This window comes from Theropithecus gelada, chromosome 6, assembly GCF_003255815.1.
Source record: "Theropithecus gelada isolate Dixy chromosome 6, Tgel_1.0, whole genome shotgun sequence".
Lineage (NCBI taxonomy): Eukaryota > Metazoa > Chordata > Mammalia > Primates > Cercopithecidae > Theropithecus > Theropithecus gelada.
Window position 1 is genome coordinate 34703163 of NC_037673.1, and position 27777 is coordinate 34730939.

The 27777-nt window shown below is 39.6% G+C and overlaps 1 protein-coding gene across 2 annotated transcripts in view; it reads right to left on the bottom strand.

Annotated features, from left to right (window-relative positions):
- Window positions 1-27777, bottom strand: part of PRLR (prolactin receptor) — a 160655-nt gene that overhangs the window by 60747 nt on the left and 72131 nt on the right. The window lies entirely within an intron of this gene.

Consider the following 27777-nt stretch of genomic DNA (forward strand, 5'->3'; position numbering starts at 1 on the left):
TGAGGATAATAACTTTGACAAGAGAAGCTGTATGGAAGTGCTTTGTAACAGTGAAACAGTCTGAAAAGTTAGAATTTTTATTATTGTTATAACCTGCCAAGGCCACAGTACTGGTTATTACCAGATCCATATCTAGAGCGGGTTACTTAGAATCCTTTTGGAGGTAAATAAATAGCACTACTGATAATTTAAAAAGAAGCAAAGTCCAAGTCTCCTTGATTGACCAGCAGACAATAGTAAAGTTTAGAGCTGGATTTTACAAGCATGAGAGGACCAAATCAGGATCACTTAAACGCAGGCAGTTGTTCCAGTCCAGTGAGTAACTGTGGCATGAATGTGAGTCTGTAGAAATCTAGCCTTGCGACCTTGAGTAAGGCATGTTAAGTTCCTTGAGTCTTACTTCTTCACCTGTGAAGTGGAAATACCTATCGCTACATTTAGGTACCTTTTTGGATCATTGTGAATGCACACAGTATCTAGGAAATAGCAAGTAATGAATACATGCTAAAGATTATTAACAGCTAATATTGATTGCACATCTGGTATGTGCCAGGAATTATGGGAATCCTCAAAGCATTTCTAGGAAATAATTGGGACAATGACGGGTTGGACATGGGGATGAAGTGGCCACCAGCAGTGGACCTGAACAAAATGACTTTCTGCTTAGTTTAGTTCAGAGGCCACGAGTGTAAATCCATCTTTCCCTGATGGTGAGGGGCATTTACAAGCTAAGGCTACACTAATAATTTAAAGTGGACTGGGAAATAGTGATTAAAAAATACCTCCAAGTGATGAAAAGACACTGTTTAGACTTCTAAAGGAAATGGTTTTAAAAATAATCCCCAATTGATTGCAACATTAAGAACATTCTTAAAATGTTACCTTTGTCCTGATCTCTTAATCCCCATAAGGGGTGTTCTGTAAAGGTTCTTTAAGCATTTGAAGCCACTAATACCATGAGTGGAAAAAGAACACGCTCTTTTAATTAAAGTGGAAAATTGCTATGTTCATGTTAATTTCAACTGAGAACACCTAAAAGTATAAGAGAATACATATTTCCTGGTCTTAGTATCCAGGGCTTAGGATTATTAAAGATCAGTAGCATCAATAGCCAAAATTGTTCCTATTTTACACTTCATAATCAGGAAGACTGTTGAGAGGGGAAAGTTAGCAGGAGATGGATTTTAGTTTTCCAATTACGTCAGCCTAGTTGGAGAACATCTAAATGCCATTTTTCCTTGATCTTTGAACTGTCTTCTCCCTCGCTCTTGGGCAACACAGCAAATGACCCTCACAAAGCAGCAAATTAGTAGCATGTGTCAAGGCTGACACTTCTGCTTTTCAATCTAGTTGTTTGTTTCGCTATCCAAAGCTGCCTTCTTCAGGAGTAGCTGCACTTGGCAGAATGAAAAACTGTGCTTCCGTTTACTCATTTTTCCCAAGGCTAATTTAAAAGTGCTGTGGGTAGGTAAGTGATGTTGATAATGGGAACATCTTAAGCTTTTAAGTTGAGAACTGAAATATCAGCATGGGCACAATAGCCTCATTCTCTAGCTGATGGAAATGAGCCCATATACTGTTTTTTAGCCTGAGAGGGCCATGTGTCGTTTCTTTTGGTCTCCATAAGCCAGGGGATCTGGCTCGCCAGAGCTGGGAAGATTATAGCATTGGAGCAAATAATGTGCTTTAGTCTGAGATTCTTTAAGGCCCAAATTTGCTCCAGTTGCTTCATCCCGGGTTCTCACTTGTTTCCCCCTCATCGGTTTTGGTGACATTATTTTCCAAAGTAGCCCAATTGCATCAATCATTTATTCTAATGTAAAAAAATTGGAGGATTTTTTTCTTTGTGTTACTGTGTGTGAACATTGGTCCACCTGATTCATTACATAGAGGCAGCATGGTTCACTGGATGTGTATAGGATTCTGAATCAGACCAAAAAGGATATAAATATGACTTGTGCCACTATCTAGCCTTGTGACCTTGAGCAAGGCATGTAAGCTCCTTGAGTCTTGTTTCTTCACCTGTAAAGTGGAAATACCTATCGCTACCTTTAGGTACCTTTTTGGATCATTGTGAATGTGCACAGTATCTAGGAAATAGCAAGTCATGAATACATGCTAATGATTATTAACAGCTAACATTGATTGCACATCTGGTATGTGCCAGGAATTATGGGAATCCTCAAAGCATTTCTAGGAAATAAGAACCATTATTATCTTCACTTGCCGATGAGAAAGAGATGGACTAAATACTGGCTTAATGTCCCAAAGGTAGGAGATGGTCATGCCAGGATTGTAGAGCCTGCAGCTGGCCTCTACTCCTCATGTAAGAAGAATGGCTGTGCAGGGTTTTGCCACCTGGAGTAAGAACTGCCTGAATATGTATCCCAGGGAGGATTCTAAGACCTGCAGAACTCCTTGTTCCCAATCCCTCCCCTTTTCCATGGCTTCTCATTCATACTTAAGCCAGAAGCTGGGAGGGGCAAATCTGATGCAAACAGACAGGATCACACAGCCAGTAGACCCCTTGAAGTCCTGCTATAACTTGGCTTCACACTCAGCTGTGAACTTGTCAGCTGAACACACAACTGCAAGTGCAGTGTTCCATGTGCATGCCATTAAGAAAACTCCAGTCATTCTAATGTTATTTTATTAGAAGGAAGGAATGGAGTCTTAAATACAGATCCACTCTATTAAGATAGTTGAAAAACATAGATGTAAATATCATGACATTATTGTGCTATCACCATTACATCATCCTGCATACCCCCACTCTCCACAAACTTAAATAGAAGTCATTTTTGTTATCAATACTAAATACCCTTTAATCTAAGATATTCAGATCAGAAACTGTTGTGGTAACTTATGTACAGCTAAAAAGGTGTACAATGCAGATTAAAGAGATCATGGCACTTTGCTCTTTCATTAAAATACTAGTGTGTTGTCCATCAACTGATGAATGGATATACAAATGTGGTATAACCCTACAGTGGAATTTTACTCAGCTATGGAAAAGAAAGAAGCACTGATACATGCTACAATACAAATAAACTTCAGAGAACAATATCGTAAGTGAAAGAAGCCAGGCACAGAAGACCCCAGATAGCATGATTCCATTTATGTGAAATGTCTAGAAAGCTAATCTATGGAAACGGAAGGTGGATGAGTGGTTGCCAGGGGCTGGGGGCCGGGGAGAAAAAGGAGTGGAGAGTGACTGCTATCATGTAGTTCTTGGGGTGATGAAATGTTCTAAAATTAGATTATGGTGATGGTTGCACAATTGTAAATACAGATGGTCTCCAACTTACTATAGTTCCATGATTTCCTGACTTTATGAGGGTGCAAAAGAGATCGGCATTCAACCTGCTCCTTGATGGGGTTAGGTCCAGATAAACTATAAGTTGAAATTATCATAAGTTGAAAACATCCTTTTGACTTAAACAATAGTTTTAACTTTCAACTTGCAATGAGTTTTTGGGCTCTAACCCCACTGTAAGTTGAGGAGCATCTGTATACTAAAATCCATTGAATCGTATACAGTTGTCCCTCAGTATTCACTGGGAATTGGTTCCATGTACAAATTGGTTATGTGCAAATACTACAGCATCTTCTCTCAAGGACTTGCGCATCTGTGGATCTAATGAATACCAGAATACCAGATCCACAGACGCACAAGTCTTTGATATAAGACGTTGTAGTATTTGCACAGAACCTATTCACATCCTCCCATATACTTTAAATCATCTCTAGGTTACTTATAATACCGAATACAATGCAAATAGTATGTAAACAGCACATGAATATTTGTTACACTCTATTGTTTTACATTTTGTATTATTTTTTATTGTATTATCATTTTCTTTCCAGAGTATGTTTTATCCCTGATTGGTTGAATTCATGGATGTAAAACTTGCGAATACAAAGGGCTGGCTGTACTTTAAAGAAGTGAACTTTATGGAACATAAAGTATATCACAATAAAGCTGCTTAAAAAATACCAGTCTGTTATTTCCTCTAATTATGTGCAAAAATGATAATATTCTTTCATGTTCAGCAGCTCTTTTTGAATAAATAGCAATGAACAAGAAGGCATTTCATTCACTTCCTCTGAGACTTGATAATTAATCTTGTCCTCACCTCCTCACTTATTAACCTGCCCATCAAGTATTTGACTGCTGGGAAGGCGGAGTTGCAGAGATAATTAGCTCTCTGCTTATCAAGCACAACTCTCAGGCCAGACCTGCAAATCTGCCTCCATCTCTGCCTCCTTCCCTGTATTCCCTCTTTTTCCTTTCAACCCTTACTGCTAAGCACCCAGTCAGCTTTCAAAATCAGAGCTGAACTGACTCAGAGCAGGGACTTCTGTCTCTGTGGGTCTTCACTGCAAAGGGAACCAGAGCCATTTGTTAATGACTAAAAAGCAGAAACTGATGGAGACAAAAAGAGATGGTGTTGAATTCTCTCCTTTCTGGATGCTGGTGGTGGTTATGTAGGTAGCTTTCATTTCAGTAAGTGTGCACTACAGTAGGAGTGAGATGGGAACCAGGATGCCAATTGAGAGAGCTGAAAAAAATTGTGACGGGCATTAGGCATCAAGAGAAAAAAGTTCTTTTAGTGTTTTCGACTTGCTCAATTTACTGTACAAGCAACTAAGGTGATGGGCAAATTGTATCCTTTGGATTGAAATCTCAATCCAGTTTCTAAATATTGAGGGAGTCTTGTTCTCTGCTCAGATTTCCTGCATCCATAAGGTATTGGCCAGGGGATGAGCCACAGTGGAACTGTACAACTCAGACAGAACACTCACTCCACATTCCTCTGGCCTAGCAAAGGTGAGAGGATTTACACAAAGATCAAGGGATCAACCACAGCAAATGTGGGGTTGAAACTTAACTGGTCTCAAGACAGGAGGTGGACCTCAAGTCTGAAAAGATTCCAGAAACTTTGCCAAATCCACCCCCTCTATCATTCAGAAACATCACCACTATAATGATAGGTTTTAAGCATTGTAATCTACTTTTTAAAAACTCATTGGATACCTATTTCTCCTTTCTCCCATTTTCTTCTTCCCTTTACTGTCCATCCTCTGCCAGTGAAAGAGTAACTTTATTCCTTCCCACTTTCCCTAAAAGTACCAAGCAGCAGGGTGGGAGTGGGCACGAGGCATGGATTCTGCAAACATGCTTTCTCTGCTACTCCCTTGAAGGACCTAGTCCTGAAGCAGAGAAAGGGAAGTGAGCTTATGGTACAAGGAAATCTGTCCAGAATCCAAGAAGCCAGGTGACTTACACTGGGCATATTGCAAGCCTGTCAAATTTTGAATGCTTGCTTCCGAATGCAGAGGGTGAAGTCACAGAGCTTGCCAGATTTACCAAGGGTGCCTGCTAGGGTTTGCTCCTGGCACTGAATATCCTCAACTACCAGTCTGTGCAGCTGTCATGAGCACCAACCTGATTGCTGATTACCCCTTGGCAAGTTGACTCTTCAGACAGATTAATATTTGCCCTGGGATATACAAGGCTCTTATGATCCCTCCCCATTGCAAAGAAAACAATAATTGAATAAGTTCCTTTTGATGGTGGTTGGATTTGCTTGGTGTGGCTTGATTTGGTTTACAGCTCGTTTGCGGCAGAATCAAAATGGCTCAAGTCAAGGCAGCTGTGGTTTCAGTAAAGCAGGAGGAATAAGGAGTTAGGAGGGGTGGGGCAACCATATCAAGGGCAAGCTACAGGGTTGAGTCATGAGTCCTTTTCACTTAAAGCTGTAGTCTACGCTACCATCCCTGCGTTGCCAGCATCTGCTCACCTGGCTTCTTTGGAACACGGCACACAGGATGGGACACGTGATTCTGAAAGGGCAAGCAATGGCCACAGAACTTAAGGTGTGATCTCAATCCTTCTTGTCAAAAATCACTTTTCAGACAGGAAGTAAATTTTTAGCTCTAAATTATGTAAAGTCAAGAATCTAACCACAACAGAGGACAAAAATGGAAACTTTCTCATAATGTCATTTGTTTGGATGGTGTCATGGGTTGAATTGCATCCTCCCAAAAGAGATGCTAAAGTCCTCCAGTACCTTAGAATGTGACTTCATTTGGAAATAGGGTCCTTGCAAATGTAATTGGTTAAGATGAAGTCATAATGCAGTGGGATGGGCCCTTAATCCAACAGGACTGGTGTTTTTGTCAGACAGAGAAGAGACACATAGGGAGGACACTTTGGAAAACAGCGGCAGAGATCAGGGTGATGCAGCTACAAGCCAAGGATTGCCAAGGAGTGCTGCCGCCGCTAGGGTGAGGCAAGGGAGGACTCCACCCACCGTCTCAGAGGGAGCATGACCCTGTGGAAACCTTGATTCCACACTTGTTGCCTCCACAAGTGTCGGATAATAAATTTTTGTGGTTTTAAACCATCTGGTTGTGGTGCTTTGTTATGTCAGCCCTAATAAACTAATACAGATGATTTATATGTGAGCCGGCTGGGTTTGCCTATAAATACCTTCTCTGAAACTTCTTATATGAACCAATTTAAAATTTAATAGAATTCTTAGTTAGTGAAAAAAGTTGAATGGTATGGAAATTGGTTGGCCTAATGTGGACACAGCACATGTTTTATTCTAGTGTAGCATGATGTGCTGAATCCCTGTCAACTCCAGAGGGGATGGCACCAGCTTCAAGAGGCTGAAGAAGAGATCCAGAGCCAGAAAATGAGACACTGGGGTTTTACTGGGGGTTTACATACAGGGGAGAGAGTCTCGTGGTGGCGGGCTGGACCGGAGAACTGCTGGTCCAGTGGCAGTGGGCTGGTAAGAACAACCACAACCTCTGGCAAAAGGCAAGCAGTTTATAAAACATTTTCACTTAACATCCTCCCCATAGCAACCTCAGCCTGGAAACCTTCATTTAACCCCAAACAAAGGATGCTGATCCCCTGTATGGCCCACATTCCCCAGGATGGGCTGGGGCTCAGATGTTCCTCACAGATAAGGAATTAATCTCTAGGATGGCCACTTCCAATTCCTTAGCTCAGAACTCTGAACATATATTTGGGTGCATCAGCCACACAGGGTCATTCTCACAGTAGGCGCAAGTCAAGTTATCATTATTAGGAGCACCTACCATACAAGCATCCCTGCCCCCTCCAGTGAGAAAGTTGCTCATGTCCTGTGAAAAGCCAGTGATAATGTTCTGAGTTCACTGCTATGATGTCTTGTTATTCTTTCTTTAAAGAAGAGCTGTGACCACCAGAAAGAGTTTTAAGAATGAATAAGGAGATACAGGACAGACACAGAGACCCTGGAGGACAAATGATGCCAAAAGAATACTTATACTTTTGGCATTTCCCCAGAAGGAGGGGAAAGAAGAGTAGAGGGAGGTAGTGATAGTACCTCACCCTTCAATCCTCACTCTGGCTTTGATGTTGTCATTAGCATGTATCCCCAGAAAAGTCACTTATCTCTCTCAGGGCTACTATTTTATTGAGGGGAAATTGATTTCCACTTACCAACCTATGATAAAACATGGAGGAGAAAAAGATAAATAAATTAAACCTTCATGTTCCAGGCCTTCAGGAAAAGCATTTTGTGGTCTCTAAAGTTTCTAGTATCTTGGTTTTGTGTTCAGAACACTCAAGACCATCAACATCTGCATACTCTAGGCCCCGACTCCTCTTTCTAGAACACAGATACTATATTCAGAAACCTTTCCAGCCCAAAGGGAATCTTGTGAAATTGGGATATACACTGTTTTGTGGAAAAAAAAAAAAAAAATCCCAGATATCATGTTATTTTACTCCTACCTATTTCACTATGTATCTCTGGCAATTATGACCATATTCTTATATAACCAGTGTTCTTTTCATATCCAATGGAATTACTAATTCCTTGGTATCAACTAATATGGATACAGTTATATTTTTTGCAATTCAAAATAGGAAACACATTAGTCCTATTCAAAATAGGAAACACATTGGTGAATTACTCTAAATTGTTGAAGTTGAAGGGACCTCAGGGAAACAATTTCTGTTAGTACCTAAATTTCTCAAGGCAGAAGGCAGAAGGCTACATGCCCTATTGTTAAATGGCATAGGACATTAGTATGTAATGAGGGACTTTGGGGGTTATCCAGCTGAACTTCTCATTTGATAGATGAGGATGCTGACACCCTGTGATGGTTAATTTTGTGTCAACTTGACTGGGCTACGGGGTGCCCAGATAGCTGGTAAAACATTATTTCTGATGTGTCTCTGAGGGTGCTTCCGAGAGAAACACCCAGTATACTTGGTATTGAATTCATAGACTGAGTAAAGAATGTCCACCCTCACCAGTGTGGGTGGGCTTTATCTAATCTACTGTGGGCCTGAACAGAACAAAAGCATGGAAGGGGTGCAAATTCTCCTTCCTTGAGCTGGGACATCCCTCTATTCCTGCCCTTGGACATCAGACGCTTGTTCTCAGGGCTTTAGACTCTCAGACTTATACCAGGCCTCTCTCTGGTCCTCAGGCTTTGGTCGTGGAGTGGGAGTTACACCATCAGCTCTCCTGGTTCTCAGGCCTTCAGAATAAGACTGAAGTACACCACTGGCTTTCCTGAGGCTCCAGCTTTCAGACGGCACATAATAGAGGACTTCTTGCCTCCATAATCGTGTCAGCCAATTTCCATATAAATCTCCTTTCATGTATGTCCATATATATCCTATTGGTTCTGCTTCTCTGGGGAATGTTGACTAACATAGGCCCTGAAAAGCCATGTAACGTGTGGTGAGTCAGAGACCAAAGCAAAATTGTAACCCACCCATTTCTGACTCCCATTCCACAGCAGACTGATTCTTTAGGAATGGAGATGCTATAGGCTTTCTTAGCAGCCAAATTTATTATTTAATTCCAAAGTTATTGTCTCTGGCTCACTATACTCCCAATTAACTACACTTTAAGTTCACTTCCTCCATGCAAATAGAGACCAAGTAGCTTGAATATTCTTCCTTCTAACCTGTCATAGTTTTGAAAACCATCATTAAGTTGTGTTTCAGGCTTTTCCCATCAGATTAAGCAGCTTTCAATCTGATCCCTTCCTCACAGCATGTTTTCTCTCCTCGAAGGCTGTAAACAAACAAATGAAGAACCTATGGGCTACCAAAGATACATCTGTTGGGAGCAAAAAAAATGTCATGCTCTCATTTTTGCCAAGTGGTCATGAGAATATGCTGGCAAAACAGACCACACTCAGAAACAGGCTCTACTGAGCTACTATAGCCTGGTCTTTTCAACCATGTTTATCAAAAAATGAACAATAAATGGAAAACCAAACACTGTATGCCCTCACTCATAAGTGGGGGCTAAACTATGAGGATGCAAAGGCATAAGAATGATACAATGGACTCTGGGGACTTGGGGAAAGGTTGGGAAGGGGATGAAGGATAAAAGACTACAAGTTGGGTTTAGTGTATACTGCTCAGGTGATGAGTGCACCAAAAATCTCACAAATCACTACTAAAGAACTTACTCATGTAACCAAACACCACCTGTTCCCCAAAAACCTACAAAAATAAAAAAAATAAAAAAAATAAACAACAAACAACAAAACCCTTCACATATAAAGAGGAAAAGAAATCAGGAAGCTGAGATTGGGACTTGGGTAAGCTCTTGAAAGATTTACTGAGCGACTGAGATGTTGCCTGAGTGACTTGATGGCTCCTCTCTCCTCGGATTATCACATCAAGGTCTGGCACTCTGAAGACCATATTGCTTTCTGCTCATTCAGGTGAATGAGGGCGGGGAGAGGGGCTGGGTGGGTGGTGGGCAGTAAATAAGTCCGAATATCTCCAGGGTCCAAAGTTATGTCTGGATAAATTAAAACACCAAGTTACAAAGTTGAAGATTAAGCTAACAACCACTCATCAGTGGATAAAAACATTGCTTAACTACAGGATGCCGAAATGCTCGTCTGCTATTTTGACCGAAGTAAGCAACTACCCGGCTGGTTGCCTTCTGGCATGAAATTAGAGCGCAACCTTGATGAACTGGGATTTAATTTAGTTAACTGAAAAATAAAAGGTGTTTTTTTGTTACATTCTACTGGAGGAAAAGTAAAGTGGCAAGAAAGCAAGCAAGGATCAGGGCTTTATTAAAATCACCTCCGAGACAATGGGTCGCCAGTGATGCACATTGGAATCATCTGAGAAACTTTAAAAACTACGGCTGCCTGGCTCCCATCCCTAGACGTCCTGATTTAATGGCATGGGGTGCTGCCTGAGGGTTAAAATCCTAATGTGGAACAAAGTTTGAGAACCACTGCTCTAGATATTTCCTGGTGCTGGTGTAATGCAGCCCGGTCATCTAAACTATCTATAACATTGGACTGAGGAACATATTTTTTTTTTCCTTTTAAATCTACTGATTGCAAGTAGAACAATCCATTCAAGGCTCCATAAATAAAAATGTAATTTAATGTCATTTAGAGATTTGTGTTTTTTGTTTTTTTTTCTTAGGGAGTTCTATCCTGTTGCTTTTGAAATGAAGACTTAGGAAACAAATACTTCTTTACCATTCAGTCCGAAAAAGAAAATAATTCTGTCCTAGGGAAATCAGCTAAGGAAAAGGCATGAAGAAGGGAAAGAGAGACAGAGAAGGAATGCAGAGAGAACCAGGGCATAAGACACAAACCAGATCTCTCAGACCTGCCTCCTCTCCCGCTCCTCAACTTCCACAGCACACGTATGTCCCACTGTCTTGTCCTCGCAGCCTCTCCACCCAGCGTGTATGTGTTGGCTTCCGGTGAGAGAGGAGGGGAGAAAAGGCCGCCAGAGGCAGACACAGCTGCCTCACCTTTGCTGAGCCGTTGGTTTTATTGATCTGTTCTTGTGTCTGCACTTCAGCCTGTTCTGTCCTGATTATGTCCACTGTTTGAGCCCTGACCCTTCTTTCTCCTCCCTCAGTTATTTTTTCTCGTGGTTCTGCAAAACCTCTTCTTAGGTTTCTGAGGGTCTGCGTGTGCTTGCCGCACCCTGGAGTTTCAGACTGACTCCAGTATCTTCCTGTCTTTCCAGGTTGTGTTGTGGCTTCTCTCGCCAGAACCTAACCCCGGGGTTTTCTGACCGTCTTTGTTAGACACGGCAATCATGATGCCTGCTTCAGCCAGTGCCCGTCCTGAGGGAGCCTGCCTTGGGCAGCCATGTTTTGTTCTGGGTGACATTGACTCCCTACTGGCCTTCCTCATCCCATGGGGGTCCTGACCAGGACCCAGGGCAGCTGTAGTGTGGGAAGGCCAGGGGCCTAAGAGGTTGTCTGGTAGGAAAAGCTTTGTCCAAATAGGGGAGAGCAGGATAATCAGATTCCTTACTTTGGGAATTCGAACTGGGAAATATGGCCACGATAAGAAAGCAGCAATGTGAGAAACAGCTGAGAAGTTATGAAGTAGAAAAATGGCAGTGTGGCAAATGGAAGGGACGAATGAGCAGAAAATGTGAGGTAGGGAAATCATACACAGAATGAACATAGAATACAACCTTTGAGAATTTGATGAAAGCTCCCTTCCCCAACAGGCAGAATAAATACATACACAACAAGAGAATTGTGCAAGCTTTTGGGAGTTCGTGGACTCTCTGCGGCCCATGTATGAACCCACATAGGGTTCACAAAAGCCAGTTGAATTTCTTAGGTACAAGGTAAAACCTTAGCTGGTGAAGGGAAGACAGATGAACAGCTTGGGAGGACGATCTGTAGAGGAGGCTTCCTCAGCCTCAGCACTGCTGACATTTCGGGCTGGATAATATTTTGTCGTAGGGGCTGTCCTGTGCGTTGTAGGGTGCCTAGCAGCATCCATGGAGTCTACTCATCAGATGCCAGTAGCAACTCCCCAGTCATGACAATAAAAAGTGTCTCCACACATTGCCAAATTCCCCTGGGAGGCAAAATTGCCCAGGAGAGAATCACTGCTCTAGAAGTTGACTGAGTCATGCATGGGAGAGGCAGCATCAGGGTGAAGACTCCTCAACTGCAGCTGCAGAGGTCCTCGAATCTGGTTTCCCTTCCTTGAGAGGCCCGGTTCCTATTCGTTTCCTGTCTCTGCTACTGACTACCTCTGCCCACCCTCAACCTCACCGGCTCCCACTTTAGCTGGCTAGCCCACGTGAATCTCTATTTTTTATAGTGGTTGTCAAACTTCATCAGAATCACCTAGAAGGCTTGAAACATAGATTGCCAAGCTCCACCCCCAGTTTCTGATTCACAGTTCTGGGTTGGGGTCTGACATTTGGCATTTCTATTAAATTCCCACTCGATGCTGATGCTGCTGGTATCGAGTCCACACTTTGAGAACTATTGCCTCACAGAAAGAAAAAGAAAAAAAAAAGCCTAGCTAATACTTTTTCCTGAGCTCTTATAACAGAGGCAGATGAGTAGAAGGAGACAGAAAAAAAGAAAAAGTGATGCTTCAATAATGTCTGGTACTTTGCAATTTCTAATGCAGAATATTGTCAGCAAACATTTACTGAGGGTGAGGACGCATGCAATAACACTCTACTTTGTAATCCTTGCAGTGACTCAGAGATAATAGATATTATGATCCTCATTCTACTCACAAATCAAACAAGGCTTGGAGAAGGTTAGGAATTGGTCTAAAGACAACATAGATTGTAAGTGACTGGACTGTAGTTTGAATCCAGGTCTGTTTAAATTAAGTCAGAACTTTCTCCACTTTTAAAGACTTTTTCTTAAGCAGCATAACTTTCATTACCTTATAGAAAATCTCATGGAGGATCTCCAAATAGAAAAGAGATAAGAGGAGCTGAAAGGGGACCAGAAGGAGCATGCAGTGAGTTTCAGTCATTTGGCCTCCTGTCCTTTATGGACATGCTGGAGGCATCACCAGAAAGGTCCAGGGTTCCTAGAAATCCAGTAAGAAAGCTCCTGTCTTACAAATTCTGTCTTCCCATTGGTTCATATATTTCAGAATAATCTCCTTTAACAAGGATATGGTTATCTGATTCATCTACACATTTGAGTGCATATCATGAAAGGTTATTCTCTGATGTCAAAGAAGCATTCAGTCATTAAATAACAAGGCAAGACAAGAAAAGAGATATGGAAATAATGACTGCAGTACTTTGGCTCCTTTAATGGAAGGACACATGCATTTTAGTGGGAATCAACCAGGAGGAAACATTCTGAAATATTAAAGTGTTAAAATATTCACGAGGCTGAGGCAAGAGAATCACTTGAACCCGGGAAGCAGAGGCTGCAGTAAGCAGAGATAGCGCCATTGCACTCCAGCCTGGATAACAGAGTGAGACTCCATCTCAAAACAAAATAAAGGGTTAAAATATTAAAATGCTTAATTTCATTAATTTCATTTTATAGACTGAAAGAGTCATTTGTTCTTATACACATATACTTAAAGAGAGTGTAGTTTGGAAAAAATGTTTAAAAATGTAATGATCCAGTCTGATTGGGTTAGGGCTAAATCCCAGGCTTGAGGCTTAGAGCTATTTGCAAACATTTGACAAAAATTAGAAGGGCTGTGTAGCTAAGAGCTAGAGATGAGCTATTTTAATTCCACGCAAGAATTCTTCAGTAAGAATGGCCTTTTAAAAGATATGATGGAAGTTTCAATTTTGCAAGATGAAAAGATTTCTGGAGATGGTTGCTCAACAATCGGATATACGTAACACTGCTGAACTGTACACTTAAGAATAGTTAAGACAGTAAATATTATGTTATGCGTATTTTACCACAATTAAAGAAAATGTCATCATGGCAAAACCACAACATTTTCATTGCGGAGACGGGTAGTCAGGAAGTTTTTTATTTTTTGATTTGTTTGCTGTTTTGTGATAGAAGTGCTGTGGAGAGATTGGAATTTATGGAAAACAGGACATGCTTTAAAATGATGCACATTTTGGTTTCATTAGTCATGTGAAAGGCACAAGTCAGTGAGATTCAAATGTGTGGTTGAGAAAAACATCCTGTGTAGAGAATCAAAAGGAAGAATATCTATATACTTATTCTGTCTTATTCTCCAGTTTCAAAGATTTAAACTTCATTTTGGTTAGGATACAATAGGGCACCAGTCAAAAACAATACATGGTTCACAGCAGGTTCCTGGATCATTCAGAAATTCTTCAAAAGACACTGTCACTGTTGGAGATTACTTTATTTCAACGCATCTAAGAATCTATCAATTGTTTTATCTGCTGCCATTACTTTGTTTACTACCAAGAAAAAAAAATCTTCCAATTAAATCATGATATGCCCAAAATTATAAGATGTATTCCAATTTCAAAGGTAATAAAAAGTATTTAAAAAGTTATTGTCAGGGACTGAGGGGTAGGGGAAAGGACAGATATTGGTCAAAAGGTACAAAAAAGGAGGAAAGAAAAAAAATACATAGCTTTTTGAAATTTGATATGGGGGAGGAAATATTTTCCATGCAGTTAAAAGGTAAGTTTTGTAGGCAGTTGAGCTATAGGAGGTTTGAATAAACATATTAGCCCTATAATTCTCTTTTCTTTTTATTTTTTGAGATGGAGTTTCACTGTGTCACTCAGGCTGGAGTGCAAGTGGTGTGATCTTGGCTCTTTGCAACCTCTGCCTCCTACATTCAAGTGATTCTCCTGCCTCAGCCTCCTGAGTAACTGGGATTACAGGCGTGCGCCACCATGCCCAGCTAATTTTTGTATTTTTAGTAGAAACGGGGTTTTACCATGTTGGCCAGGGCTGGTCTCAAACTCCTGACCTCGGACTCCCAAAGTGCTGGGATTACAGGTGTGAGCTACTACACCAGGCCAGCTCTGTAATTTTTAACAAGTGCTAATAATAAAATGAGTCCTGATCAACAATTATAAAAAAAGAAAAAAGTTCCTCTTAGAATTGAAGATGTGTGGTAGAAAGAAAAAACCCCACATACTATAAAATAATCCAGATACAAACATAAAAATAGAGATTTTCCCAGAAGACGACAGATGTAAGCACATACTTCAAATGTTAAAAGGAACCAAACTAAGAGGTTAAAGATAAAGTAATGAAACAAAATGCCCATTATAGTCTAACCTTTATTACTCCATAGAATAATTTGCATCTGAGAGGTGTTTTAATGGAAATGATTTCTCAAAAAGATGCGTCTTACCAAAGCCAGTTTGGAATTTGGATATTGCATATATGTATTTTTTTCCTGGTAGCCCATTATCAAGTCTCCAAATAATTTAGGATCAACTTGCATCTCAATTCAAGATATGCACAGAATGGAGAATAAACTAGAGAATTAGAGCAAATAAAAAATACAGAAGTTAAAATATCATTGACAAATGGGTAAAGTAGAAAAAATAAAAGTCTTTGAAATAATTACATTGGTGAAAATTAAACCACAAACATTAAAAGTATAATTTTTTAAAGAATTAGAATTAACACATGAATTTTCCAATTGACCTCAAGCTTATAAGAAAATTAAATTAACTATAATGTTCCATCCCAACTTCTGAGCATTATGATTACTCAAGATTTGAGTGAAAAGAAATGATGCACTATTATGTTCATTATAGGCTGGAAGAACCAGATGCAAGTATTTAAGGAACTGACTTGATTTGATTATTGGAGTGGCTCCTTATTAGTTTCATTCAGTGTAATAAATGAAGAAAAAGGGCTTCTGAACTCTATTATGCCTGAAGCTTTTCACTGCAGGCAATACTTTTGCTAAGTCTGTAATAATCCTTTTGCATAGCTGTAAGAGATTTGAGCAGCCTTCAAAGTCCACCTCTATTGGCCAGGTTTATAATCAATTGTGGAATTTTGGAAGATGCAGCTACCAATCATAGAAATCATTCATTCCTGAGAAAATAGACTAGGTAGTAATTTGAACTCTTCTTGTTTGGGTTGTCTCATCCCTGGATTACAATTTGAGTAATTCAACGATTAATTCTCTTTCACAAAAGTGAACACTTACTCTGTATGAATCTTTCTTGAGAGCTGGAAAGAATACATGCAAAGTGTACTCCTGTCCTTGATGGACTCGGGCCTTATGATGTGGGGGGAGGAGAGATGACAACTGTGTACAGTAACTATAGTGCAAAGCAGAAAAACAGCAGGGCTGCCATTCGGCTGGCTATAACATGCTGGCCAGTTTCTGTTCTGATTGGTCAGTGGCTATGCCAGAGCTGTTTTAAATATTTTGAATGTTACATCTGAATAACCTTCAGTAAACAATGCCAGTTGCCTGTCTAATATCCCTTCTCTGTTTCTTCTTTATCAGTACAACTCTCATTTTGCTTAGTATACCAATATAGCCAACTAAAAAAAAAAGAACATCTTCCAGCCTCCCCTCCTACATCTAGGGGTGGCCTATGACACAGTTCTGGCCAATAAGATTTAAGTAAATTCTACTAAGCACTTCTGGGAAAGCTCTTTCAAACTAAGCCATTCAGCTGGCCCTTGATTTTGCCCTTTTTGCTATCTTTCTTCTTGCCTGGAGCATAGACTTGAAGCTGGAGATGGGGCAGCTATCTTGGGAACAGGGACAACTAAGAACAAAGATAGAAGGAGTCTGGGTCCCTAACACTGTTGTTTGGCTCTTTCATCATTCATGTATTGCTTACCTCTGGATTCCTTAATACCTGAAAAAAACAAACCCCTAATGTGCTTAAGTCCTTGGTTAATTAGGCCTGGTAACTGACACAAAGTGTGACACAATTCTAACAGACACACTATTCTAAGGCTCAAAATTAGGCAATGCCCCATGAATCTATGGGGGTCATGAAAGCACTATGAAATGGACGGGGTTTAAAAGGTAGAATTTCAGATGTGGAGAGAACCATGGATATAATTTTATTCAATATCCCTACGAAGATGAAAAGACTGAGGCTGAGCAAAGTAGTTTGTCCAAAATCCCACAGCTGATTACTGTCAAAATGAGGAAAGATTTATTCTCTTGCTATCTTGAAACAAAAAAGCACCCATGAAGAATGAAAGAATGTATGGCCATTTGAACAGACAAGTATCAACTTCAGGTGTGTCTAGAAACCTATACTGAAAAAAGGCTAATAATTCAACCAAATGTAAATGATGAAACCAGATGTCATCCTTGAATCACTGATTTCCAATCCTCCTGCTCCCCACACTCTAAGTCTGGTCAATTTTACCTTCTAAGTCTATGCTTTAGGGAGACTTTCTGGATTATGCCCTCCCACTCCCAACTCCTTGTTAGATGCCATGTCCCTGGACCACTCTATCATCCTGCATTCATGACAGTACTTGTTACACTGCATGTTCATTTTCTCTTAACTGGTTCCCATCTCCTCCACTCTGTGAGGGCACGGATCCTGCCCACCTGTATGATTAGGTACTGCTCAGCACCGTGTCATAACTCAATAGCTATTCATAACCCACACTCAGAGTTGGTAAAAATGGCAATACTCGAATGTTTAATTTTTTCATTGGACGTGAAAATGTTTAAGTACAAGTGACTTTTGGAAGCTTATACCAACCTTCGGCAAATCTCTTCAGCCCATTCAGAAGTGAATAGGTTGGCCAAACAAGAAAACCCTAGAAATATAGATATCTTCCATAGAAATTAGCAGATATATAGTATCAGGGCTAGGACTGTTTGGTGTCTAGGTTGAACTGAATATCACAGAATTGGGGCTTTCTGAAATGGACTTTTCAGGTGGGTTTGCACATGGTTGTATCAAGCATATCTGGGAGTTTTGTGGAATCTCCTGGCGATTTTAGATGGGGATGCTGAAGTTATATTTGGGCTTTAGGAAATGGGGAGAAAGGGGAAGGCAGTATTTGCTCTAATGGCACGTCTTATAGCCACAACAAGAGAGAAGGCTGCAGAATTATCTAGTGAATTTAATAACGAGCACTTTTAAATATCTAAAGAAACAGTCTTGATTGCCAGTGTGGGCAGGACCATTCTTGAAAGCACCAATTATCTACCCAAAGCTTCTCAATGAAGCTTGAGAGGAGATTACTTGGAAATCTTCTTCATATTCTAAATTCTAAGCAAGGAATAATAGTAAAATTTGGCTCCAACACGAATTCTAAATTCTTTGGTGCAAGATGGTGCAAGATGTTTATTTCCTTTTGCAAATTAGGAACAGATAGGCACGTCTTAAGCTGCAGATCTATTCTGGTGGTGAGGTTGCAGAATATTAAATGACAGAGGCAGTTTAGAATAGTGCTATGGCCAGGTTGTCTGGTTTTGACTCTTGGCTCCACCATTTACTTGCTGTGTGAGTTACTTAACCTCTGTGTTCTCATTTTCCTCATCTATAAGCTTGAGTGATAATAGCACCTACCACATAGGACTGTTCTGGGCATTACCTGTAATGCATTTCATGCAAAGTACTTGAGTGCCTGGAACATGATTTCACCCAATAAATGTCAGCTTTCTTCACTAGGTATATTTTAACAGAGTTTCCATAAATTGTTGGTGTGAACTTACAGGTCTAAAAACAACAAAATAAAAAAGACAAAAAAGTTACGATTATGCAAGTAGTCAATTTAGAGCCAGAGTCAGCAAACTTTTTCTATAAAGGGCAAGATGGTAAATATTTTCAGCTTTGTGGCCCATAGGGTCTTTGTTGCAACTATAAAACTCTGCTATTGCAGTAGGAAGACAACCATAGGAAATATGTCAAAGAATATGTATGGCTGTGTTTCAAAATACTTTATTTACAAAAGCGGTTCTAACACTTTATGAAAATAGACCACTGACTGTATTTTACAAACCCGTAATTTAGATAAATGTATACTGCTATTGTCCAGGCAGCACTGTCTTCTGGAAACGATAGGCAAATATTCTGTTTCTGTCTGACATTCCTCCCCTATCAGCATGATTGACTCCCTCTGATCGCCTTATGCTAAGTACCTCCTTACAGACACACAAACCTCATTTGTTTTCTTCATGGCATATATTGCAATTTCTAATTATCTGGTATATTTATTCAGTTACTTGTTTTCATTGTCCTCTCACCTAAATGTAAACTCAGGGAGGGCAGGAATCTTAGTTGCCAATGCTTATAACAATGACTGATTGATCCATAGTAGCAAAAGAAATATTTGGTAAACGAATGAATGAAAGAATTACTGACCACAAAGAACTTGTACATTCTGACAGTTTAATACATATAAATTAAGTCCTACCCTCAGTAAAACATGTTTATGTATTCACATATTTCTAAGAAAACAGAGCTATGCATTTGCTTTTAATACGCTAAGTTTATAAAACAGATTTTCTTTCTAAAATCAATGGGACTTAGAATAATATGAGTATGACAAAAACAAACAAAATTTTTAAAAAATGACAAAAAAATTCATGGGCCAGATCATAATTTTTTTGCAACTCATCAGTTTACTCACTACTGTTAATTGAAATCACGTGTTCTGTAGACATTTTGCCTTCTCTTAGCTCTAATACTCATTATTAATACATTTCTATTTAAGGCACCAGTTTTACATTCTTTTTTGCTTTGTATGATGCCACAGATTTTCAACAAGCTTCCACAAAAAAAAAAAAAAAAAAACCCAAAACAACCAGTCCCTGAATCAGATACTTCTTTCTTTTGTTTCATGCTTAAGATTTAGCATAGTGCTTGACACACAGTAGGTGCTTAATAGATATTTGTAAATGAACAAATGAATGAATCTTTATTGGGGTATTGTAGAACATTCTATAGTAAGAGAACAAGTGAAAGGGACTGTGTTCCCTAGAGATGCAGGTAAACATAGAGAAGAATGTAATTTATGTGTTGTATGGGCACCAGAAAGTGAGAATAGGAGGAATGTAAAATCAAATTTTTAAGTAATTTTTTATTTTAAATTTAAATTTAATTTTTTTGAGACAGAGTCTCTGTCACCCAGACTGGAGTGCAATGGCACAATCTTGGCTCACTGCACCCTCCACCTCCCAGGTTCAAGCGATTCTTATGCCTCAGCCTCCCAAGTAGCTGGAATTACAGGTGCACACCACCATGCCTGGCTAAATTGTTTTATTTTTTCATTTTTAGTAGAGACAGGGTTTAGCCATGTTGGCCAGGATGGTCTCAAACTCCTGGCCTCAAATGATCTGCTCACCTCAGCCTCCCAATGTTCCTCCAATTACAGGCGTGGGCCACCACACCTGGCCAAATTTTTAGGGAATTTTTTTAAAGACATAGGGTCTCACCGTGTTGCCCATGCTGAACTTCAAGTCTTGGTCTAGAGCCTCAGTCTCTTGAGTAGCTGGGACTACAAGCACATGAGGTAACTTTGCCTTTGATTTGCAGCATTTAGAAAAGACAGCCAGAGTTCCGGGAATAAAAAAGAGCAATGGGAACACTGTGTCTCTCAAATTACCATATGCATATTATTTACCAGCATGGTGAGACAAGTAATGAATACATTAGGAGAATGGTGCTCATCGCCTTTGTATTTGTGATAAAATATCAGCCCTGTCAAATCATCCCGGAGTGAATATGATGAGCTGTGGAAAGCTAGTTCTCACATCAACCTAGTTCAGCAGGCACTGAAAATTGATTTTCATAAACGTTTTATGCTGGAAAAGGGCACAGGAGCTTTCTGACTGCACAGAAATACCTGTCTATTTTTTCTATCATCTATTGCTGGAGCATCCAATTGTCCTGTGGGTGATTTAATAAAATGAGAACAAAATGAAGACAAGAAGAGAGATGTTTCTCTCCAGACTCTGCTCCTCCGTTAGATGAATCATTGCAAGAAAAAGTGGACAGCCCCTAATTTATGGCTACTGCACACCAAATGACTTCTTTCCTTTCCAGCTAAGGCAAGAAGTCCCCACTCTACAGAACCTTAGGATTGGATGACTCTTTGGAGGTTGCCTTTTCTTACCAAATACACCCTTTGAAGGTCTTTGTTGTGGCGTGCCATACATTAGAGGACTCTTTGAGCTTGGCTTGAGCATTTCCATGGCTTTCTCTATGCTTTTGCCCTACTATGTACACACCACCATTGCTGCAGTATTGCAACTTAAAAAATGTGCTTGCTTTGCCCACATGAGAATTAACGCAGGGGTCTTAATTGACCTTTGCATCTCTAAAACTTTGCCATGTGCCTAGCTCAACAAATGTTCACTGACAATGAAAGAACAACTTAGAGCTTAATACTTCAAAATAACACCCTTTCTTCTCTGGTTAGAAACTTCTTTATAAAACAGCATACAAAACAGTCTACATTTCTATTTGTCTATCAGTGACTCAAGCAATAGGAGTTTTCCAAAACATGGCTAATGCAAAGGGTATTTGAATGCTGTTGAGTGAAGAGAGACTTCCCTCCAAATTAATTGTCCCTGCTAATTGCTTTAAGCAGAACTGTTTCCAACAGACAACACACAATTTCCTTAAGTTGCTGGTGGTGTGAACTGGTTGACAATGAACATCCATAAATCCTAGCACAACTTCATCATGACCCTCAAATCTACGATGGTGGCATTCTTATGAAGCTAGACCTGCTTTGTCACTTCCAGAATCTGGTTCTACCAACCAGTCCTTGTAGGCATTTGATTTGACATATTTAGTAACAACTATTTAGAAAGGACTACACTAGCTCTGAAGGTGGGGGATATCATAGAGAATGTATATAGATAAAACAAATGAATTTCATGGCCCCAAGGAGCTCATAGGGTAGGAAGAAACAGGCATCCAAATAAATCAAGTGCAATGCAGGTTTGTAAGTGTATTCTTGGGTTTAGTTATTGTCTTCATAACATCCATCTCCCTGTAATGTGTGCATTGTTTTATCACACGGAGATTAAGTTCCTCCCACAAAGGCCTTTACACTTTTAAGAAGAGACTCACTTTAACAGCGCTCTTTCCAAAGCACTATTGTGTTCAGTACATGGGTGGCTGCCTTATTTCCTAACTGAGGACTGGGGATCACCTCCATGTCTTCCTCATGCGTGCATCATTGTGATTGTTACAACTCCTCCTGAGAATAGGAAGTCAGGAACACAGTGGGGCACCCCACAGACTGTCAATGGTTTAGAAATGTGGAGACTTAATTCCTCTCTCTGCAGGAGAGGATGGAGGTCTCAGAATGTCTAGATGTAGAGTGATGAAAGACAACCTCAGTACTTTTCGGACACAAATGCTTTTGCTGGAGTGACTGTTTAATTAGCCAGGCAATCAGGTCAGTTTTCAGAAAATCCAGTTTGTGCTCTTATTTAGCACTCTAAACCTTTTTGAAGCAAGGCTTCTTTCATTCTTTTGCAAATGAGTTGGAGAAGATGCAAGGAAGATGGAAGTGGAGCTATCCAACTGGGTTGGGAACAGGAATCTACCCCCTTCACCAAACACACACACACACACACACACACACACACACACACCACACACACACACACACACACACACCCTACTCCTATCTAAACTTTAGGGCCAAGAATGGGAAAGGGCGTTGAGGAGGAGAGTAGGATGCTGAAATGAGCTCCACTCTCCCCAAAATTATCCCATCTACCAAGCCGGTAGAGGTCAGTCCCTTTTGTCCTACCATAGGTAACTGCTCATACAATTTTATGTTTCACAGTTTCTTAAATATCAACCCAGCTAGAAAGGACAGCAAAGATTTAATGCAATAGTAGTGGGATAACGGCCACAGTTGGGAAAGTGATTGGTCATGTCTGATTGGTCCTGTTCCCGGGAGACCCACTTTTGTGAGGCCAGTTACTGTATCACTCAAATTTCCCCGAGATTTGCTGTGTACTCTAGTATTGCTTCCAATTGTTCATGAGCAACATCATTGCCACTTCTCCCCTCATTTCCGGAAGCATGAAATGCCTTCTCAGGTTCACAGGGGTCTGCTATATTTCCATCTCAGGAATGATACAAACACAATTTTAAACAGCAAATTTCTTGCTTTGTTGAAATGAACTGCATTTTCATTTCATTCAACCACATTTCACTTAAAGTAGGAGTTGATAATCAGACAATTTATGTCGTGTGGGACTGAGCTTAACTGGAGGCCAAATGGTAAAGGGACTCATGATAGCTAAAAGCTGTCATTCTCCAATGTTCTCAGGATTAGTTGAGAAAAATGTTTTGTAAAAATCAGGGACTCAAAATAAGGAGTAAATCCTAAAACAAGAGAAGCAAACTTAAAACAACCACAATTTAAAAGAACCAGAATATAGAAGAGATTCAAAGTACTATTAATTTTCAGAAGAAAGACCTCGGTTTTTACATGGACAGATATATTCTAGTGCTCAAAAAGCATAGATGAGAATATGCAGCAAAAGAGAAAAACAAAAAAAAAGATTTGTCAAATTCATATGTTATTTTTTATGCAATCAAGTGGAGAACAAGATTATCACAGGGTAGACATGGATTCACTATGGTAGAATTAGAAGAAAATTGCTCTTGAAATCTCAGGAGGACAGTATGTAAAATATATTTATATGTATAATACAGATAGAAAAACAACAGAGAATTAATCGTAGGTTTAAGTTTTATACTCATTTGTAAGGCAATGAACTTCAGAGGTGTTTTGGCTAAATTCCCTCAATATGACTACCTTAAGTTGGATAATTCTGCAATCTACCCTTGTAAATATTTCAAACTGTCTTTTAAAAAATTGCAGTTATTTTTGCCTTAATTATCTAGAAAACTGATTCAATCTCCACCTCACTTTGTATAATTAATTTTTAGATACATACAAACCAACAATATTCCAACCATTCAATTTGGGTTGAACTTGGGAGTAAAGGGTTTTTGAGAATTGGTGATTTACGTGCCTGTGTGATGCCAATAAAGCGGGTGGAAGTTTCAGTTTCTATCCTCTCCTAAGAAATAAAAATAAAGAAATAAAAGGCTTAATTTTATCTGGGGTAGATAGCCACTGTTTGCTGAAAGCTACTCTGTGAGCTGAGAAGGGGCAAGGATGGAAGAGAGTGAGCTTTGATGCTGAACAGATTTGAGGTGGAATCCAAGTTCTTCTACTAGTTGGTCATAACAACTTGGACAAGCTTTCATCTTGAGAAGATTTAGATTTTTCATCTGTGAGAGAAGAATAACAGCATTTACCTGATAAGATTGTTGCAAGGATTCAATAACTGTAGATGAGTACCTGGTACAAAGTACATACACAAGAAATCCTAATTCCTTCCTTCTCTTAGAAAAGAAAGGATCCTTGAAGCCATTTATAATAGTTCAAATTTTGATCTTAAGAGTCTTTTTTTAACTCAATATTTTACAAAAATTTGATATTGCAAACAAGGTAATTCCTAGTTTTAAATGTAACACTAACATTAGTTGTACTTAAGTATAAAAAAGAAACAAATTACAGGTACCATGTAAGTTCTAAGGGGTCGTGGAAGTGTATATAGACACAGAATTTTAAATATCATATACATATATATACACACACACACACACACACAAAATACGCATATACAGAATTTCTTATATTTTTGAGGACAGATGATCCCTCTTAAGTTTTAGAAGACTGCAAGAAGATGACCTTGAGAAGTACAGCTTCAGGCTGTAAAATAGTGCCTCGGACTCCAAAGCACCAAATAAATAAAGTTCATAATCTTTATCTACCATCAAGTAACTGAAATTCTTGGAAATCAAAATGTTGAGTTGCTTAATAACTATTTTAGTGTAATCAGTATGCAGCTCTGTGTACATCTGACCAACTTTAAAAGACCCAAGATTTACTATTGTGGGAGTTAAAGTTATCAGAATGTCTATTATCAGTTTTCTTTGTGGTTTTGATAGCATCTTCCTTTATTTCTTCTGACTCAGCCAAATGTGGTACTCCAGATCTGAGGGTTAACTGGCTGACCTAGTTTGGGAGACCTAAGGAAGCTGTATAGTTTTAGCAAATTAAAACCTTTGATAATAATTCTATAAATATCCAGTTTTCATCCAGCTGTCACATATGGTACTGCAATAGAGTAGCAGACAACTGAGCTTCTTATGCAATTTTTGATAAGTGTTATTGCCATTTTAAGGTGCACTTCAAAAGGTAAGGGTCTCTGCTAAAGAGTCATAGTGACTCTAATTTATAGTTTTATCATCTACTTGTTTATTTAAACACATCTTAAAGATACTACAATATTTCTACTGTGTGCCTCCAATGAATGCCATTGTATTTCCTACTATTTGCCTTCAAGTCAGAACTTGACCCAAGACATCAATAATTTAGACCTTTTCAGTGGGATATTTCATAGCATGACTTGGTACAGAAATTAATCAAGAGTAAGAGTGATTTTCTACATAGCCAAAACCACCCAGGAAGATAACTACCTAGTCTTTTGTTTTGCTTTGTTTTTTTTTTTTTTTTCCTGAGATAGAGTTTCACTCTTGTTGCCCAGGCTAGAGTGCAATGGTTCAATCTTGGCTCACCACAAACTTTGCCTCCTGGACTCAAGCGATTCTCCTGCCTCAGCCTCCCAAGTACAGGCGTGAGCCACTGTGCCCGAGTAGCTGGGATTACAGGCATGCGCCATCATGCCCGGCTAATTTTGTATTTTTAGTAGAGATGGGGTTTCTCCATGTTGGTCAGACTGGTCTCGAACTCCCAACCTCAGGTGATCCGCCCACCTTGGCCTCCCAACATGCTAGGAATACAGGCATGAGCCACCACACCTGGCCACTACCTAGTCTTAAACAAGTGATATTCTTGCTTCAGTCTATCATAGAGCCCACTTCTTTCTCTTTATTCTTTCTTACCAGAGTGAGGATTGTTCTACGGTTTTCCATTAAGAAACACATTTTTTTTCTAATTGAAAACTAAAGTACAAACAGGCCCCAAACAACTCCTGATGGTTTTTGTTCTTGTCATTGTTGAAATTCAACGATGGGCTCTGCTTTTGGAAAATAAGAACCTTCTGCCTAGACTTATGCATTCTTTGCAGCCTTGATGTCTAAATTTCCTTTAAAACAACAACAAACAGAATTGTGCTGTCAGACTAATTATGCATGATAACTCTAAGATGGATGAAAATGATTTAATTTATAAGGTAGTTAATTGACATGCAGTATTGAATTAAACCATCTACATTTTCTGGAAATATAGCTGCATGCTGAATAGTGGGTCATAAAGCTAAGGCCTACAAAGGGAAAGATATACGATAAATATTGGAAACATATTGAAAGATATACGATAAATATTGGAAAGATATTGAAAGATATATGATAAATATTTGACCGACAGTAGTGCATGAAAACCATAAAATGGGACCATAGGAGGTAAGCATAGGAAAAAAAAAATCTTATTTCACATGACTTGGAGGGGACAGGACAAAGTAGGAGCTGAAAGAGACGTTTTCTCTCCACAATAATCCATGACAAAGTATCTGAAATTTTAGATTTCTAGAGTAAATTCTATGTTGTTTTGGCGGGGAGCAGCTGCATTCCCTCCAGGAGCAAGCTACTGACTGTTGCTCATAGTAGGCATATAAAACCTCTTTGTTGGATGGATGAAGGAATGAATATACTGATTTGATAAAGGGCAAAAATCAGCATTGAGGGGAATGGTTTCACCATGAGGCAATATCTCTGAGGCTATGGTAAACAATATTGCTATTTACCAATATTTCTAGCTCTCCTTCCTTTCTGGATACACAGGAAGGCCATGCTTGCTCTACCGAATTTGGACATGGCTCTGTGAGCCATAAAATGTAAGCAGGAGTGATTTAAGTCCCTTCCAACTGGTGGTTTCTAAGAGTAGTGTGTGATCCTCCACACTACTCCTACCTCGTAGCAATGGTTGTGGAATCATGAGTTGATATGGAAAAGCTGTAAGGTGGAAGCAGCAGCTTGGATTGCTAAGGCAACAAAAGAACAGCTGCTCTGGAGAATTGCCTAGATTCACAGCAGATTTTGAACAAGAAATAAACCCTTGCTGTTGTAAGTCAATGCATGGAGGAGGGTATATTTCATAGATGAGCAAGATGACCAAGAATAGCTTGCATACAACTTCTGTGTGAATTTGACACTCTCCCATCCACAGGTGGAGTCTGTCTCCTCTTCCCCTTGGATCAGGGTGGCAAAAGTGATGCTGCGTGACTGCCAAGACTAGATCAGAAAAGGTCAAGTAGCTTCTCTTAGAGTATCCGTTGTCTTGGAATTCTTGTTCTGAGCATGCTGCCTCTCAGAACCCAGCCACCATAGAGCCCAGGCCTCTGAAAGGGTTCATATATAGGTGATTTTGTCAAGAGCCCCAGCTAATCTGAGTCCTCCCAGCCAGGCACCAAACATATGAATAAGGAAGCCTCCAGCTGATTTCAGTTCCCAAACCTTTTGAGTGTTCACGGCTGAGAACCCAGACATTACACAGCAGACATAAGACCACTGTGTTGTGTCTTATTTCCCAACTCACAGAATTTGTGAGCACAATCAAATGATAGCTGTTTTAAACAAATTTTGGGGTGGTTTGTTATAAAGCAACTAGTTGACCGGAACAAACTGGTGGGGCTGGTTTGTTACCGCACCATAATTTATCCCATCCTAATAGAAAGGTGTTTTTCAGAAACTCACAAAATGTACATAACAAAGTAAGATGAAAAATACTATTTTCAGTGTTTTGGTGTTAATGTCTTATTTGGTACCAACCTTCTAGGGAAGTTATGCAGGTATAATCTGCATGATCCATTCTCCTTAACTATAAACCACATTCCCACTGTCTCATTTATGTATGTAAGCTTTTGTAAGCTTTTTTACTTATTTTATCCAGGCAAGATTTATGCTACAAATAACCGACTCTCAAGGAAATAAATGGTACATTAAAAGATATTTATACATGATAAAATGCATAAATAAAACTGGGAGGCTTATAT